We start from the raw sequence: 13,344 nt of genomic DNA, 5'->3' as shown, positions 1-13,344 counted from the left end.
CTATTGTTCATTTTCTCCACCTGAGTTGTCTCCCTAAATCTCTTTCCCATTGCTCAAATAGGCACAAAGGGCAGTTCAGCAAATCCAATGCATAAGTACGTGTCCAACTGAAAAGTGAGATTCCTGGCTCAACTTCTTAGTGGAACTCCTCTCCCCAGTCTCTACAAATCATTCTCCTAGAACACCCCATTGGCTTATTTTAGAAGGAGCACCCACCAAGAGTGGAAGGAAAAAACATGGAACTCTTTCTGAAGCTGAAGATTTACAATTCAATAGTTCCCTCAAGATTGGATTCGTGAATAGAGACTGAAAACTGGGGCAGCAGAATGAATTTGCCACTTAATAAATGCCAATCATCTATTTATTCTCTAATTATCATCTGTTTGTCCCCAACTTTGGGGCCAAGTTGCCAGTTCTGAGACAATAAGAAAAGTCCCAGTCAGTATCTTATCACACGCACAGTGGATATGAATTCCACACAACTCTGCATGATAGATATTTTTATGCCTTAGGAAAGTAAAGCTCAAAGAATAATTAATACTATGCTATGAGGGCAGGTAAATTTTCATCATCTCACATCACGCTTGGCACGTAATAGGGCTTAATAAATATTTATTGAATAAATAAGTAACGTGAATGAATAGCCCAAGGTCATGCTTTGGAAATGGTGAAATGGCATTCCAACTCAGTTCTTTTCGCCCATCAATATCTCCCTAAATAAAGTGTCTTCCTCACACTAACGCTGATTATAGCCACAGCCCAGTGTCATAACAGCTCCTTCTGTCTGACTCAGACATATCTTTCAGTGAAATATCTCACTTCTCTCCCCATGTTGGAATCCAGCCCCATGAGGGTTCCATCCACATACATGTGAAACTAATTAGCAGGTCCTAAGCCCAGAATGAGCTTATCCTGCCTGGGCTTGGCTTTCTATATTTTGCAGTTGCATATGGTCGATGAAATCTCTCCATGGCAGAATCCTGAACATTCACACAGATCATTCTCCCCTGAGCTTTTCTATTTTCAGTTGCTTATAAGCAATAAGGATCTATGTGACATTTATCATCTCTTAATTACTGTAGGTCTCAACTTCAGTGCTAGAAAGACTGGTTAGTTACTTGTAGGGACTTTAAACTCAAAAAATATTGGATGGGTAGATGAATGGATAGATGAATTGGGTGAATGCCTACATTTCCAGTAGTTGACACCATGTGAATGCGTCTTAGTTAATGTCAATTTTATAAACCAAAAAAGCAGTTGAATCTTAGAAACTTAGAGAATTATGCAAACAGTTTTCAAACAAGAAGCTAAACCCTATACAAATATAGGGAATATATGAAAAACTCACTTAAAAATATTTATTTAAAAAATTGAGACGATTCTTGAAGGTATTATTATAGAGAAAGAAAGACTTTTAAACATTTGGTTTTAGAGCTGGGCCAAGATGGAGACACAGGATTTAGGAAGAGTCCAAGGAAGAGAGTAAAGAGACATCTACTACCTCTGAAAGAAGATTTCTCTCCGCTTTGCCTGTACTGGTTGAATTTCAAGTAACCCTTGCCTCCCTTGCTGAACCTGGAGCAGAGGGCTTACTTGGGAGGGCAACCACTCAAACTCTGCCTGTTTGAAGTGGGAAAGGCTGGTGGGAGTGCTGCCTCCAAGGCCCATGGCCTGAGGCTCTGAGATACAAAACAAATGAAGCAGAAGGAATATATTTGCATTTGGCTTTGAATAGCGTGATTACAGTTGTCCAAAGATGTATTGTGGTCTCTAGTAATCATTTAAAAACTAACTGAGGGGTTGAGAAGTGCAGGGAAACAGTCTGTAGGCTTGGTTTTGAAGGCTAGAGGAGCAAGGAGGGGCACTGGCACCCCAGCACCACACAGTGTCCCCATCTGAGGCGGGAGAGAGGCCTTGGTGTCTATTCTTGGCATTGATCTGACTCTCTCATAAGTTTCTGGCAACCTCCCAGAGAGAACAGCGTGTTCCCTGCTGAGTGTATAAAGGGCTTCAAAACATGTTTGTGTGTGCAGCCCAGTAGGCAGGGCCTGCCTTAGTCACTCCATGTCACCTACTGCCTCTCTGGAGTGTCAGGAGGAAGTCTTTGGCTCGGACCTGCTGTGCACGTCCTCACAAACTGGGCTTGCCCCTGGGTCCAGGCTGGGCACATGGCTGGTGATGCCCATATAATCGACCCAGAGATCAATTTTTGGGGAACCTGAATATTCCTACATACCAGGGCCCAAAAAATATTCTGTTGCAACGATTAAATATAGATTGAGTTTCAGCTAACCTCCTATTACAGTCACAATGGCCTCCTTTGGGAACTTGCACCTGTTTTCCAGGGTTAGGTCTTCCGGCTCGGCGGGCATGATTACTCACCCTGTGGGAGCTGAGATAAGGAAGATTAACACCAGCGCTGGTACTGCCAGCTGGAAGGGACTGACTCTCTGCTCCTTGCACTCCCTTGTCAGGAAAGCGAATCTGAGCAGAAGGAGAGATTAGTCAGCTTGGCCTAAGGGACCCCTGAGGGGGCTGCTGGGGTTTCCAGTAAATAGAAAAAGGGGTTATCAGAATTATCATGAGCTCCCTGGCTCTGTGGGCAGGCGTCCTAGGTGCACTTGTCTTGGACTCCAGCAGCCAAAATATTGTGGAGTATCTTAGGGACAAACTATTGGCAATCACAAGATTTCATCATTACAGACCTATTCTTAGGGACAAGGTAGGTCCATAAAAAAATGGAGTCCACCATAGAACTTTCTGAAATCAAATTATTGGAATTTCTCCACCTTCAAATATATCCAGCACGTTCTTTAACCACTCATAACACACCTTTCCTAGTATGGTCTTGTGGGGCAGTTTACTGAACGCGTGGTCTTAGCCCCCCGCCCCCCAGTAACTCTCTCCTAAGTGTCATAGCTTTACTGGACTTCTCCATCCTGTTGGCCCATAAGCCCCTCAAATTCAACATGTCCAAAATTAATCTTGTCATAAGAAACAGTGTAGTATAGAAGTTTAAAAGCAAAACAAAACAAAACACATAGGCATTGCTATGGGACTGATGGAGCTTGAATCCTGCCTATACCTCTGAATTAGCTGTGTGATTTTGGCCAGTTGCATAACCTCTCTGTACTGCAGTTTAGTTGTCTGTAAAATAAAAATAACCGTACTTTCCTCATAACATTTTAGTGAGAATCAAAAGATTAAAACATTTAAAATGATTAACACCGTTATATTTGCCATAAATAATAGTTAAAAGAATGAACGAAGTAACACATTTAATGGTGAATCCAATAATTAGTTGGTCAAGCTATTAATAACAAAAAAAAAAGTCAAAACATGAAACACAGTATTTGAGAAGCTCAGAGTTGAGTGGCAGTTTTAATAGTTAGTAACCAGGTGATCTTGGTGAAGTCACATAACTTTTCTGATCCTCATTTCCTCACACATAAAATAGGGATGGTACTAATAGCTACCAATTGTTGCTGCTGACTATGTGTGAGGCATTATCAGAGCACTTTATAAGCATTATAAATAACTAGAGAAAGATTTAGTTATCACATCAGAATAATCACTGATGATAGATGATATGACATTCTTTCATTCACTCATTCAATAGTTATGTATTGAGTAACTACTAAATGAAAGGAGTTAAGATTCAAAAGGTAACAAATTGCAAAATATGTGAACAGGCAGTCCACCAAAGAAAATATACAAACAGCCAATAAGCACATGAAAAGCTGTTTAATGTCATTAGCCTTCAGAGAAACGCAAATTAAAAGTACAAAGACGGATCACTGCGGATCCATCAAAATAGCTGAAATTAATAAGACTGACACCCCTAAATGCTGACAAGAATGTGCAGCAACCAGAACTCTCATATATTGCTGATGGAAGTGAAAAAAATGGACATCACTTCGGAAAACTGTTTGGCACTTTTTTTTTTTTTTAATTTTTATTTATTTATTTTTTTCCCCCAACGCCCCAGTAGATAGTTGTATGTCATAGTTGCACAGCCTTCCAGTTGCTGTATGTGGGACGCGGCCTCAGCATGGCCGGAGAAGCGGTGCGTCGGTGCGCGCCCGGGATCCGAACCCGGGCCACCAGCAGCGGAGTGCGCGCACTTAACCGCTAAGCCACGGGGCCGGCCCTGTTTGGCACTTTCTTATAAAGTTAAATATATGCCTACTGACTGACCTTTCGATTCCACTTCTAAATATTTACCCAAGGGAACTGGAAACATTTCCCCAAAAATACTTGAGCAAGAATGTTTATAGCAACTTTGTCCATTGTATTATTCAGGGTTCTCCAGAGACACAGAACAAACAGGCTGTGTATATATGCAGAGAGAAAAATTTATTTTAAGGAATTGGCTCATGAGACTGTAGGCGCTGGCAAGTCTGAAATCTGCTGGGCAGGCTGGCAGGCTGGAGACCCAGAGAAAAGCCAGTATTTCAGTCATGAGTCTGAAGATGGTCTGGAGGCAGAATCCCTTCTTCCTCTGAGGACCTCAGTCTTGTTCTCATAAGGCCTTCAAGTGATTGGATGAGGCCCACCCATATTATGGAGGGTAATCTACCTCCATTATGTGGAGTATTATGAGTTGGAGTAAACTCAAAGTCTACTGATTTAAATATTAATCACTTTTAAAAACTACCTTCACGGCACCATCTAGATTGGTGTTTGACCAAATATCTGAGTACCACAGCCTAGTTAAGTTGACACATAAAATTAACCATCACACTCATCATTTTCCCAAACTGGAAATAACCCAAATGTCTATCAACAGGAGAATGGATAAATATACTGTGTACATTCATACAATGGAACACCACTAAGCAGTAAAGAGGTACAAACTACTGGTAGGCGCATAAACATGGACGAATCTCCAAAATATTATGTTAAGAGAAAGAAGCCAGACACAAAAGAGTATATGCTGTATAATTTCATTTCTGTAAAGTTCAAGAATAGGTAAGTCTAACCTCTGTGATAGAAACACTGTTGCTTATGGGAAGTGAGGATTACTGGAAAGAGGCAGAAAGGAACATTCTGGGGAATAAATGTATTGTTTATCTTGATCAGAGTATTAATTATACAGGTATATACATTTGTAAGATTTCATCCAATTATGTATTTAAAGGTTGTGCATTTTGCTGTATGTAAATTTTACTTTAATTTTTTAAAAACTGAAGAGATTACAGTTCCTTCCTTTAAGGAGGTTACAGCCTAGTCGGGGAGACAGATAGGCAGACTGGCACTTAGACCATGGTATGATGAGTGAGGCACTTAACATAATTAGCTCATTAAGGCTTTTAAAAGAATAGGTTGGGAGCGGGCACTAGTTTTTCTTAAAGCGCCCCCGGGGGCCCAGCATGTAGCCCAGAGTGAGAACCACTGCCTCATCAGTGCCCGTGAAGTCTGGGGCTTTGTCTGCCATTATTCGCCTTTGAATTCCCAGCACCTGGTACAGGGTCCAGCTCAACAATATTCACTGAGTAAATTCTATGCTTCCTCCCAACAACGACAAAAAACCCCTGTGCCAGTAATCATCACCTGCCTTCTAATTCTTCCGGCTTTTTATTTACATGATGCCTGACTGTGAGTCTGTGAGAACCTTGAGAACAGAACCCAGAGATGACAAATAGATTTCACCTTGCCTATCGACTCCAAGCACTTGCCAGTGGCAGCCTAGACACTGTGTTGAGAAGGATTCTGAGGCTAAGTCTGGGTTCAACAGGAGAGAATATCTTGATTGGTTAGTCTTGCCTGCTATAGATGTGAAAAGTGACATGCCACACTTTTGCTATCCGGAGAAAGCTCAAATTTAAGCACCATGTAACATCTAAATAAGACAGGTAAGCTATACATATAGAGGGAACACATGTCAATGAGTCAGTCAGCCCTGCCCCAAGCCAGAAAAACATATTTAAAGACTACTGAAAACCAACTCAAATATGAACACATTGCGAGAGGGCCTATCGTGATTTTATTACGTGTCCAATGTCACCAAATGGGCAGATTTCTCCCGTGGGCTGCAGCACATACTGAGGGCATATCATTGAATAGGTATGTCCACACATTCTACTCACTTTTGTTTGCCAGATGTGTGTGTGTCTAAACTTTTCTGTCATGTGTAGGGTCTACAAGTCACTTATAAAAATCTAGAATTCAGCTGGAAGACTCAAGCAGGGTAGGACTATAATAATAATCACCACGTATTAAAATTAACCACCTGCCTGGCAATGCTCAAATATTTTACTTATTCTCCCATAAACTCTCTGATGAGGCAATTATTATGCCCAGTTGCAAGGGGGGAAACTATCTCAGAGAGAGTATGTGGCAGAGAGGAATTCGAACTCTGGCATGGTTGACTCTGTTTTTAGTCTGAGTGACCGTCTATTCTGATAGATTATCTTGGGAAGTAATTATTTTGTGCTTTTCCAAAAGGGAGCACCTCTGAGACCGTACTGGGAGAGTTGTCTGACTGTGCAGCAATATGTGGGGCACTAGGATCCCAGATCGGATGGCTGGCCCCTTCCTTGGCATTGCCAGGGCGGACTGAAGCATACAGGCTTCATTTTGGAAGCTTTTCTCCTTGTTACCTCTTTGTTTGCTTCTGGTTTGGCCCTGATCCCTCACCTGTAATCTATTGCTAAAAAGAAAACAAACTCTTCCATAAGTGTGGCTTTCAGACTGGGACCAAAGCATCAAAGAATTAGAAAGGGAGAAAGAAGCACAAAATTTCCAGTTTCTGGATGGCTTAAGTGTCACCCTCATGCATCCAGAGCAAAGTTTTGCAGAAGACACTGTCCCGTCAGTTGTTGACAGTCCCCAGGAGCACACCAACATGGCCCCTGCATGGCTCCCACTGAGATCCTGGCCAAGCAAAGAGAGGCAAAGAAAACATGCCAAGAATGAGGACAAGAAACAAGAGGGAAGGAGAAGAAGAGAGGAAGGCAGAGTGGGAGGGAGAGAGAAGGGGAAGTAGGACAGAAATAAGGGAAATTTAATGAATGGAATTCTAATGGAGCTGTCTATTTCAGTGCTACACAGAGAGGAACTAACAGCAATTTTATTTTCTTCCAGGTTCTGTAGCTACAGGATAGAAACCTGTGGTTCTAAAATTTCTTCCTGATTCCCAGATCTCTTTCCAATGAAGGGCAGAGCAGATTTGTTTGAAACTGCAACCAGGAAACTAATGAAAGTTGCCCCAGAACATCTTTTTGCCTTCCCTGAGCTTTCTGGTTTAATTTTCTTCAGAGCTGCATTTTAGAATTGAGAGCCATCAGTAGCTCCACAGCTCTGTTTCATGGCAGGGAGAAAGTTCCTACCTCCTTCAGGCCAGACTGCCAAGAGCAGAGAACCATCAAGGAAGAAGCCTTGGAAAAGTGGCCTCAGAGAGTTTGTACCACAGGGAAATCATCGCAGTTAAGACGCACTAAAAAACACAAGCAACTTCTCTGGCCCACGCATGTGAATGTCTTAGAAATTCTCCATGTCCTCTGGAGTATTCTACATAATCCCCCCCACACAGCTGACGTGTGCACCATCTGAGCATTTATTGGGGTTCATCTACATACAAGACACTGCTTTAGATGCTTTACAGGCATCATTTCATTTAGTTTCCTAAAAGGGCCCTGTAAATCAGGTAGTTCATCACTACTATCCCAATAAAGAAATTGACACTGGAGTTAAGAAACTGGCCCAAGTTTCACATAAATATTAAGTGGCACAATCAAGATTAAAATCCAAACTACTCAATCGCAAAATCCATACTTTTCCCTTGTGCCACACTACATTGCTAATACATGGGAGCAAACACTGCAGTTTCTTAGTATGTATCTTTCTGGTAGAAGTAGCCAAAGGTTACTTAGAAACAATTTCCTGCTCCCTAAGCATTCCCTGATGGATCATCCGAAGAAGAAGCCTTTCATTGTCCCTCTGACTTCAGCAGTATTGGGAGTTCTGCGGCCTCTGAAGGACTGTGATTATGGTAATGCTTCTGTAAACAATTTATCACTTGAACACTGCTGTGGCGAGAATTATAAGCAGTCCTAGAACTCCAAAATTTCCCTCTGTTCCTTCATCCTCTCATGCCCTGGAAGAAAGATTTCCTTTTTTTTTTCCATGCAATTAAAAAAAATTCTTTAGCTTTTGATATTAAAAAGAAATGCAAGGCTATAATCCCATTTTTCCTTCTATAAATCATTCCATATCATTGGAGCATTTACATGAGAATAAAAGGATTAATTAATATCATGTTTAGATATATTTTTTTGCATCTAAATCTTCAGAAATTTTTTTTTTTGGCATGGAAGAAGAGTTGAGGGTAATGGTAAATGCAATTATCTATATTAAGCATCATGAAGATGCTCTGAAAATTATAAAATATCATATAAATGTTACGTAATTGTATCAAAGTTATTATTACTAGAAACGTTATAGGGTTGCAAAAAGAGTAATTATGATAATAATGCATTCCATTGCTTTCCCATGGTGCTTTCCCATGGTTCAAGACATTTCATAATTTTATCCCACCAGCCCTACCAAGCTCATCCTCTACTCTCTACAACAAATGTTCATCTTCTGCTTCCGTCATGCTTGTCTAACTGGTGATGGTGAATACTCATCGTACATTCCAGCTCTAACCCTTCTCTGTAGCTATTCACTTACCATAAATGACACCCCTCCCACTATCCTACTCTTACTCAAATTATTACCCAAACCCTACCCTTCTTCAGGTCACAGCCCAAGTCCACCTGCCTGACCACTGGTCCACAGTGACCTACCACTATCTTCCCTCAATGCCAACAGCACTTACCATCCCGACCACCACCAGGCTCTCTCACTGACTTCTCACAGTTCTCTGTGTGTTTGTGCATCTGTCAAGATCCCTAGAGGAGATGAATTACATACTCAATAGGGGTGATTGAAGAGAATTTCATCAAGGGCTATTTATAGCAATGTAGGTAGCAAGAAATGATGAAGCACCTGGGACAAAGGCAACAGGAGGAAGCCTTGACTACCCCTAGGTCTGAAGAAACAAGTGGAGGAAGCAGTTACTACAACCCAGGGAGAACAGTAGCTTAGGAGAAGGGATCCTAAGAGGAGCTGTGGCTTGGGAAAGGAATTCAGCCGCTATCAAGAGGAGCCCCAGCAGGGAAGAGCCAGGAAGTGTCCCAATCTCTGTCTCCTCCTGTCCTTCAGTTTCCCGCTGGTCTTCCCATTGCCTGAACCCACAGGTGACACAGCCTTTGTAAGTCATCCCCCCAGGACCCAGAGCAGAGGAGACAGTTTGAGTTTGAAAGGGCAGCTCCGTTTGTATGTCCTGCTTCCTTAATCGAATTGATTGTAATCTCCATTGGTTCCCACCTCTTGTCAATCAAACACTGACTTTCAGGTTCCCCTAAATCTGGAAATGGGGCAGTGAGTAAAAGTCTTCCCTTGCAACTCTGGGCAGTGTCTGGACTCCTGGACCTTGAGAAGGCCCCCAGTACCTATCTTCTATTCCCAAGATCACCTTAAACGCCCCTTGATGATAGTTCTGTTTTGTCAATTCTTCCCTGCTTGATAAGCACTAAGAACTAATCCACCAATGTTTTTAATTTAGGAGTACAAGATGGCATCATTATTTTATTTCCTTGGCTGGATTAGCGTATATTTGCGTAGTTGTTACCCAATATCATTGAGGCATACCTCTATCTGAGAAAACCAATTACTAAAGAAGAAATTTAAGCACACTTAATCCACTTGGTGTCACTAAAAAAATAAAAAGAAAATGAAAAGAAAGCAAGCAACTATTTCTTGGAGGATATTTTTGCATATTTCATGCATTGCTTCTCCTTGGTGACAAGTGTGACCAAACATACGAAGAAGGCAATTTATCACTGAAATATAGATTTTGAAAATCATTTCTAATCAACCATTTTATGGCAAGCTGACAGAAAAATAGCTCAGTTATTTGGTATCTAATTTTTTTTTAAAAACCCACTATGTACTTTTTGTTCTTACTTCTTAGTAAAAACAAACAAAAACTTTGAGCCACTGAAAGTGAATCTTGCAATGACTTGGTATCAGCACTCCCTTCTTCCTTTCACATTTTGCACAGAGCCACACATGTATTAGTACTGAATAAATTCTTGAAGGTGAAAGAATAATTGAATGAAGTCCTCCAGCCCTCCTCATTCATTCATTCTGATGTGCAATAACCCTCACTGCTAGGAATCTCTCTACAAAGTTAATCTCCTCCTACTCCTTCCCTCATTGGAGATGGAAACAGCTGATCAACCCTCTCTGTCCACACAATAAATTTTCAAGTGACTCCACAGCCTTCATGAAATAGTGAAAGGAGTCATTGCATCCTTGATAAACCCACTTACAAAGGGCAAAGTTTCCAAAATTAATCAATTTACTTGTTTGCTAATCCTCCAAATCAATGTTACTTCCACTTCCATTTCCCACCTCAAAAAGCCCAAGATCAGGGGCGTGGTATGTCTTGTTCCCCCATTGATTCCAGCCATCAGCAAAGTGCCTGGCACATAGTAGGAGCTTAATAAATATTTCCCAAAGTGAACAGAAATCTACCATGTGTCACCTTCAGCTATAGCTTCACTCTAAGAATATATTACCCCACTGGTAGAAACCTCTCCCTAAATAATAGTGATGATGGTAATAATAAGGACAATAATAACAATAAAATGCTTACTAAATGTCATGCTCTGTTTTATGTGCTTTCATGTATTAACAATTTAACCCTCTGATGGGGTTTAACACATGCTACCCCAAAATATGACACCTTGGCATATTGAATTTTTTTTTGATTTTTTTTTTGAGGAAGATCAGCCCTGAGCTAACATCTGCCAATCCTCCTCTTTTTGCTGAGGAAGACTGGCCCTGGGCTAACATCCGTGCCCATCTTCCTCCACTTTATATGGGACGCCGCCACAGCATGGCTTGACAAATGGTGCCTCAGTGCATGCCCGGGATCCGAACCCCAGGCCGCCGCAGCAGAGCGAGCGCACTTAACCGCTATGCCACTGGGCCGGCCCCCGTATTGAATATTGTAAGCTGAAGGAATTTGAGGAAATAGCAGAAGCAGTACGGTCTCTCTGATCTACTCTCCACCTTCTCTCCTGAAACAGGTCATAAAACTCTCCTGCGCCCTCCCTATACCTGGAGGAAAGGAGCATCCTTACCTCTTAAGACAAAAGCACACTGAGGAAGAATCCTAACAAATGGGCCTTGCTTCGTTTTCCCCATTTTACTACAATTACATCAAACTCCTTAAAGACCTATCAAATTTTGACGTTGCTTACTCTTCATCAAACCGAGCATAAAAATACTCAGGTCTAACTGTTTCTTCAGGTCTTCATTTTCTTATGAAGGCTTCTGTGTCATGTGTTTATATTAAATAAATCATGTCATTTATACTAAATAAATTTGTATGCTTTTCTCCTGTAATCTGTCTTTGTCAGTTTAACTTTCAGACCCAGCCAGGGACCCTGAGAGGGTTAAGGAAAACTTATTCCTCTCCTACACCTCAAAACAATCATATAAAATTCTTATGAGGTAGGTCTCATTTTTATTCCCATATCACAAATAAGGAAACTGAGGCATGGAATAAGTGTGTCATTTTCCCTAGATAATGGGTCAAATAAGGTTGGGAATCAAGATATAAACCCAGATAAACAGGCACCAGGGCCAAAACTCTTAACATCTAACTGTAATGCATCTGTTTATACTCCTAAAGAAAGCGAGGATGAATTCCTTCTAGCTACTAGCTATGGTGTCTGTGTTTCAAAGAAAAACAGTGAATAATTGGATTCTTTTCAAAAAGCTTTGAAAGTGTGCCAGTTTAAAACTTCATGAGTTCTTCACAATCAGATGAGGCACAAAAATATAAGGTTTAGCAGTTTTTTCCAAAATACTGCAAATGGTTTGTTACTTTTCTTATCACTACAATCAGCTTTTCACTGCTGTGTTTTTTATTAGAAGCCACTGGGTTCACGATGGAAGGACTAACACTTGGTGATTAAAAAAACAGAACGCAGGGTTGGCCCAGTGGCGCAAGCGGTTAAGTGCGCGCACTCCGCTGCAGTGGCCCGGAGTTTGCCGGTTCGGATCCCGGGCACCCACCGACGCACCGCTTGTCAGGCCATGCTGTGGCAGCGTCCCGTATAAAGTAGAGGAAGATGGGCATGGATGTTAGCCCAGGGCCAGTCTTTCCCAGAAAAAAAGGAGGAGGACAGGCAGATGTTAGCTCAAGGCCGATCTTCCTCACAAAAATAAAAAAATAAAATAAAAAATAAAAAACAGAACATGAGTGTGTCTAGATCCTGAGAAGGAGAGAAAACTGGTAAGGTGGCCTTTTCCTCAAATCAAAGATCCTTCCTCACACGTAACTTACAGGAGAGAGGACATTTTTTTTTTCAGGCCATTATGTGTCTATTTACGGAAAGTAACAAAGATATCATGAGGATATAATTTCCTCTGTTGCTTTTGCCCAGGGTTGTGTGCATGAAGGAAAATGAAAATCCTAGGAGGACAGAGGTGGTGGTAGGCAGAAGAGAATGATTCAGTACAATTTCTTTATTAAAACACTCTTGTTCCTATAGCAATAGCCTGCATTTTATTTGTGTTTACCCTTTACTTTCTTCTGAAAATATTATTTATTTACAGGCACATTTCATTATTCTCTTTTTCTTTAAATGTTAAAGGAAGGAACGAAATGTGTAGAGCTCTTCAGTTCTTCAGCCTTTTTCCTAACTGTTGAAAAGTCAGTTAGGAAAAAGTCTTATTGGTAAATAAATAACGCACAAAGATGAAATAAAATAGAAGAGCTTTATTTAAGTCCTCTAAATAAAAATTCAAAGATAGGGAAAAATAACTTTAAATCCATGAATAAACAATTCAGAACAAGTAGTCAGGTATTATATCCTAGATTAACACAAAATGTTTAAGCACAAACAAGCAGACTGAGAAACAATATTTTCCCATGCAAGGAACATCCACTCCCTTTGTCCCCAGCATCAGTTTTATTAGTGCATCACAAACTTTTCTGCCAGAATGTACCTGAAGGTGGAAGGCAGCATATACCTCTGTCCAGCATTCTAGGATCTGTTCTAACAACTTCTCACAAGCAAACTATTTTTTGAAGGATCATGTTTTATATGAATAATTCATATAACTACAATATTCTATTCCATAATATAGATCTTGTTTTAGTACAAAATATTTCTCCCAAAACATTTGACTAAAATTGATGCTTCAGAAAGATTATCCACCTATGATTTTTCCCACCCAGCACCAAGAGTATGAGAATCCCAGTTTAGCACAGACTAGGTG

Source organism: Ceratotherium simum, chromosome 1, assembly GCF_057802395.1.
Source record: "Ceratotherium simum simum isolate JZ-2026a chromosome 1, ASM5780239v1, whole genome shotgun sequence".
In the NCBI taxonomy this organism is placed as follows: domain Eukaryota; kingdom Metazoa; phylum Chordata; class Mammalia; order Perissodactyla; family Rhinocerotidae; genus Ceratotherium; species Ceratotherium simum.
Note: the sequence above shows the minus strand (reverse complement) of the source record.